The sequence below is a fragment of the Adiantum capillus-veneris genome, chromosome 10 (assembly GCF_014529385.1).
Source record: "Adiantum capillus-veneris isolate H3 chromosome 10, ASM1452938v2, whole genome shotgun sequence".
Lineage (NCBI taxonomy): Eukaryota > Viridiplantae > Streptophyta > Polypodiopsida > Polypodiales > Pteridaceae > Adiantum > Adiantum capillus-veneris.
This window is the reverse complement of record NC_140940.1, coordinates 14,318,400-14,324,866: the sequence shown is the minus strand read 5'-3', so window position 1 is coordinate 14,324,866 and position 6,467 is coordinate 14,318,400. Positions and strand designations below refer to the sequence as shown.

Below are 6,467 nucleotides of genomic sequence, written 5' to 3'. Positions count from 1 at the left end.
TGAATTTCTTTTAAAAGTAATTTACTTTTCTTAGCATTCACAAATAATTTGTGTTTGTGTAATTCTTCAAACACTGTCCGAGATGTTTGTAATGTTCTTCTTCTGTCTAAAAGAAATCAAGATGTCAGCGAAGAAGACTAGTATAAACTCTCTATATGAATGGAAAATTCTATCCATTCTATTAAAAGTTGCTAGTGCATTAGTGATTCCAAAAGGCATCACTAAGAATTCATACAACCCAAATATTGTTCTAAATGAAGTCCTATACACATCCTAAGGAGCAATGCGGATTTGATGGTATTCACTCTTTAGGTATGTACGACTAAAAGCACTTGCTCCTTGTAATCGATCAAGAATGTCATCAATCTGGGGTATTGGGAATCGATTCTTGATTGTGATCTTGTTTAAGGATCTATAATCTATGCACATGCAAAATGTGCCATCCTTTTTTTGTACAAGACATGTGAACAATATAGAGAATTACTAGGCCAAACCCTTCTCCAAGATTTCATTAACCTATCTGATTATCTCCTCCTGCTGCATTAGACTAACTCTATAAGGGGGCTTATTCGAAGGAGAGCTCCTTGGGATCAAATCAATTGTATGATCCTCAGGTCGAGAGGGTGGAAGTGCATTGGGAAGTTCATCTTTAAAAATTTCAAAGAACTTAATTTTATCTTGCTCTAAAGAGGAAGAAAGCTGTGAAGAAGACACATCTCTCTCTCTTGCAAAAATTAAGTATGTTGAAACAAAATTTTTTATTTCTTTCTTGATTGTATTGTGGTTGAAGATGGGAATATGCCACTCACCTACATCCGCATTTACAACATATTTCTTTCCTTTATGATCAAAGGATAAGGTTTTTCAAACATAATCAGGGATGGGGAACATCTTGTAATGACAAGGCATTCCCAGAATTACATCACATCCCTCAAGTGAAGCTAATAAAAAAGATTCTTGATCTTTGTAGTTTTCTACCTTTAAATTTAGCTTCCTTGTAATGGGAGTAGAACTAGAGTTTTGTCCTTTGAAAGGAGAAGATGCTTGAATCGAGACTCTAAAGCCGTTGGGCTGTAAACTGAGATATTCAACAAGCTTTGTAGAGAGGAAGTTATTTGTATATCCTGGATGAAACAATATGAGCTCCCGCTGGTTGTTGATGCTACCCCATGCTTTTGAAAGATATCTTTCTTAACCATCCTTTGTTGTAGTACACTACACATATGTTATTACATTAAAAGAAGGGAACTGTGAGGTTTTAGTGGGGCAATCACCCTTCATGTGTCCAATTTGTCCATAATTGAAGCATCTCAGAGATGACCTTGATATGATACCACTGTCACAAAACATGAAAGTGTAAAGTGACTTTCTAAGTGCAATTAATAACTCAAGAGAAGTGAAATGAGAGAGAAGAGCTTGAAAGATCATTGGGGATGTGAAGATGGGCTAGTCCCCCCATAAAGAGAATATCTTTATTACTAAGGGAGAATCTTTACAAGCACAAGAATGGGAGCATAGCTCATCCCAAAATCTTCTTATCTACTCCTCCAATTACAGAGAGATGCTAAATTCAAGAGTATAGCTCTCATTCTAAAAAAGAGAATCTTCTTCTTCTTCATTCACACTTAGAGCCTGGGTACTTAGCAACCTCTCTAGCATGGTTCTTCTGCATGAAGATGATCACATACTATGCAAGAGAATTCTGTTTACAAGGGCTCATTACCTCATAGCTTGAAGAGAGACTAGAGAAGAAATCACACAAAAACACATGCATATCCTTGCTGTAATTTTCTACACATAACTTGAATTGTTACCTAAGCTCACTCCAAAGTCCGTTTTGGAGTACCTTTCCACGATAAAATTTCTTGCAACTTGGTGTGCTCGTAGATGAAACTGAATGGACTAAGATTTTATGGTTTCTTCCTTCAAAACAGTCCCATATATGATGCACATGGGCTATTAATAAAGTTTTATATCAGCTAATCACAAGAGAAGGAGAGTCTATTTTCACTTCTTGTGAACAATCTTCTTCCACATTAGCCTATGATCAAGAGAAACCTTGTTCTAGGTGATGGGAGCTCAAGGTCTCCACATACACCACAAGGGCTGATCCTCAAGCTTCAATGGAGAGCTCTAGTGCATAGAGCATGCTCTCAATAGGAGGAAGGGATGGTGAGTGAAGTGCTAACCTTTCTAGTGCGAGAGGTGCTACTCTTTTATAGAGCCATCATAAAGATGGGGCGCTAGAAGATGTGTGTGTGTGTGTGTGTGTGTGTGTGTGAGAGAGAGAGAGAGAGAGAGAGAGAGACAGAGAGGTAATAGTTTTCAACCAGCAATTGATGGATCTCGAGAAACACTCACTAATTGCATCATTTTCCAAGCGCAAAGATTACCTAGCTATGCCTAAAGCATTGCAAAGCAAGATGCAATGCTATATTGAAGCTCTATAGACATGTATATAACAATGAAATATAGAAACAACTTCCCACAAAGAGAGAGAGAGAGAGAGAGAGAGAGAGAGAGAGAGAGAGAGAGAGAGAGAGAGAGAGAGAGAGAGATTTAGATATATTGCATGGGTAAGTGTGCCACTTTGCACACTTACTTTAAAACTTTAAAACCATTCAACTTTTAACTTTCAAAAGTTCCTAGGCCATTAATAAAATGTGCAATTCACTCACAATTGAACACATGAATGCTAATTGCATCACCTATTCAAACTTATCCGGCCATTTGGCCCAGACACAAATAATTTAACTATATTTAACTGGATTATCCAATGACCTCATTAAAAATAATCTAGGGCTTATGATCATTGTTCTAAGGACCCCATCTCATTCTTGTGCACGCACCAACACACGTAGCTTTTTTGAGACACTACTGTCTACCCCTTTTAAAGGCTCAATTTCCCAATCACTGGGGCTTCAAAGTATTTTTTTGCTAGTGTCTCCTTGAGGTGCTCTAGCCCCAGTTTAGGCAGGCATGAGACCCTAGAACTACTAGTTCTATTTTGATGTGCACACAACTTATTAAATGGTTATTTTTAAGAAAATAAATTCATTATTTACAAATATTGACAAAGTTACATCCCTCTTGGCTCTAAACAGTTGACCTCAACTGTAGAGCGTCAACATAACTATGCAAGATATCTGGGTAATCCTTGAGATCTAACTCAATCATCCACTTTGCATCTCAAGGGGTGTAATGTTTAAACTTGACTAAATACTTTTGATGTAGTTTGTCGGACTTTAGTTGTCTTTGTGAGTGATCTGGCTGAAGGATTTCCTCAGTCTCTTCGACTTCTGTAGGGTCTTCCTATAATACTGGAGCCACGAGAGGAGAACCAACATATGGTTGAAGGAGACTTACATGAAAAGCATTAGGGATGAGCCAATGAGAAGGAAAATCCAATCTAAAAGTGACTTCATTGAATTTATCTGTAATTTTGAAAGGGTTATAAAATCTATGGAAAAGTTTAACAAATTTCCCTTTTCTGACCCGCTTTTTCAATCTACCTTTCTCAAACTTAAGTAGGATATACTGTCCTTTTGCAAGGTTGAGATTTCTTGTATGCTTGTCTGCCTTTCTCTTTTGCTGCTCTTGAGTGCGAAGAATTTCTTGTTCTACTTGTTGATAGCCGGTATCAATATTGAGGACAAATTCACATGCGGTAAAGATGTTTTCTTAGATAACCAAAATAGGAAGTTAAAGTGGTTTCCAATATATAATTTAGAAGGGAGATTTACCAATTGAGGAATGTATGGTATTATTATATGCAAACTCAACTAATGGTAAGTAATGTTCCCATCATTCGGATTGTCTTTTTGAAACATAGCACTTGAGAAGGTCTAAAACGGTGGCATTATCGATTTTGCTTTGACCATATATTTGAGGATGATAAGCTCACAAAAAATCAAGCTTAGTTCCCAAATTTTTGAATAGTGCTTACATTTTCAAGTAAAATGTTATAATCAATAATAAAGTTTTTAGTTTTATAGGTTGGCATCGGAATAGTAGTCGTATAAGCATTGGTATACGCATCGGTATACATATCAGTATTATTGTCGATCTTTTAAAATCTGAATTTTTTAAAAATTGAGACTCCCTTTAATTTTAGCAATGTATATACTTACCTCTGCCAATGACTTGGAAACTTGGGGTCAATAATAAATTGTTCTCTTGTGGTGTTCGATTATTTTGTTACAAAACTCCTAAAGGTGCATCAACTCCTGTAACAAGATTTGAGTAGACGTATGCTCCTTATTTATTTTGGTTAACCACTATACTAGAAACTACAATGAGAGCCGCGACTCCAACTATAGCTTTATGTTGAAAAATACTATTGCCAATGAAATGATTGGAGGGTGTTACAATCATCTTTTTTTTTTTATGGCCCACACATTGAATTTCTATTACAAATTTGTGGTCTCACTTGGCCAAGATGGTATTGATACATGACCGCCATATAAGCAAAATTCCATCATTGAAGGTTCATAATGTGCAAGATACTATGGCTACTTAATCACATTCAAAAGAACAAATGGAATCAGGTGTAGTGTTCACCCTTATTTGATGCATGCACTTATTAATGATTCATTTTTCGTAGAGAAAAACTACCTTGCTGCAATTGGTGCTTGCTTGCAAAGATGTGTCAAACTCTGCAATGGAGATTAAGAAATACAAGATGCTTTTACTTCTTTGGCTCTTTGAACTCTACAAAGCAAAGCAAGCAATTTCGAGATGTTGTCTCATCCCAGACATGGTGGTTTGCAACCTAACCATTCATTGAATTTAAAACCCATGCATACAAGCGCATGCACATAAAAATTGGTTTTGATGGGTGTGTGTGTGTGTGTGTGTGTGTGACACACACACACACACACACACACACACACACACACAGAAACGGAGGCTCTGAGAGCCGCTAGGTGTGCTCATTGCTCGCCACCAAGTGGTTAGCACCATTAATGTCCTCAAGGGGGTCACTACGTATAAATTGTGTATATCGCATGCATCCAAGGAATATTTTTAAAACCCCTTATCTTTGAACTTTTGACAAATAAACTACACCCTTTTTTATTCAATTTTTTTTTCCCAATTCCATTTTACAGTATCCTTATGTATGTGAAAATATGAGAAAAAATGAAATCTAATAACCCCCTCTGCTACACTCACGTGATAGTCACATAAATATTAAGTAAACCCCCCCCCCCCCCCCCCCCCCCAATTAATATCATAGGTGTGTGGGCCTACAATACCAAAAGTCACTGGTTGAGCAGTGAGCATTGAGGGACCATGCCTTCCTCTACCATGCATGTCATCGTCTTGTAAATGAATACCAAGTTCCAATGAGTTCTTTCACTGAAAAAATATATTATAGTTGTGTCAACTTCAATTGTGGTGCTTTGAAATTAAAAAATTGATGTTGAGAGGAATAGGAAAAAAGAAAGGACCGCCCTGATTTTGAGAAACATAGTATAAAAATAGCTCAATTTTTGAAATTTTTCTATTGCAAAAACCATAAAAAGGAATAGTGTACGGTTGCAAAAATGATTTCTTCCAAGCACTAGGAAGAGGGGAGTAGTGTTTGACAAAAGTGTGTCTTAGCTTACAATTGTACCACTTTAAAATTTGACAATGCCGCTTGAGAGCAACAACAAAGGGGAAAAACATTTAGGGCATTTTCAAAATTTGGGTTAAATTTGTCAAAATCAAGAGGTATTTGGCAAAATTTTGAGATTTGTAGTTTCCTTGCACCCCCCTTCCCACACCCCCTCTCTACCTATGGTAGACATCATGAAATAAGTGTGGTTTATCCCTATTGTATATGCTTATGGAACCCCTATTTAAAAACCCCCTTCCTTACACTCACATGATATTGTACAGAACTACATAGCGAATTCCCCGCGAGTTCCAAGCTTGCATCACCAACATGCACCCCATGAAATTGCATCAAATCAGCGTAGTTCTTTAATATCAACTTAATCCTAGCGTTTTTGTATGAGATCAGTCCTAGTGTTTTTGTCTCAAATCAGCCCTAGCGTCTCAGCTTTCCCTATGGCAACTTAGAGGACAAGGTGCATGTGGAGAAGCCTCCAGGGTTCTTGGACCCGCATTTTAGTGACATGGTTTGCAGGTTGTGGAAGGCCCTCTATGGCCTAAAGTAAGCCTCACTTTGCTAGATCTTAAGAGGGATAAATGAGATTAGATTCATAAACCCTTCTCTAACCGCACCATGAAGACATGATAATAGATTGTCATAGTAACCATTCACATTAAGAAGTGCAACTAGCAATTAATTATTGCATTCACCTTGCTATTGGAGACTATGCAAGATGCAACTACATTCCACTAGATTAGCATGTTGTTGATATGACATGAAGTTGTTAGTGTCTTCAAATTTTTGAGACAAATGGGGATTCTCTGTAAAACACGAGACTATGACAAGACCTTTGCACCAACTTTGAGGA

General features: G+C 37.2%; 1 pseudogene; it reads right to left on the bottom strand.

The window, feature by feature from the left end:
• Positions 1 to 2,309: 2,309 nt before the first annotated feature.
• LOC147448479 (U4 spliceosomal RNA) lies at positions 2,310 to 2,390 on the bottom strand (annotated as a pseudogene).
• Between the last annotated feature and the right edge of the window lie 4,077 nt (positions 2,391 to 6,467).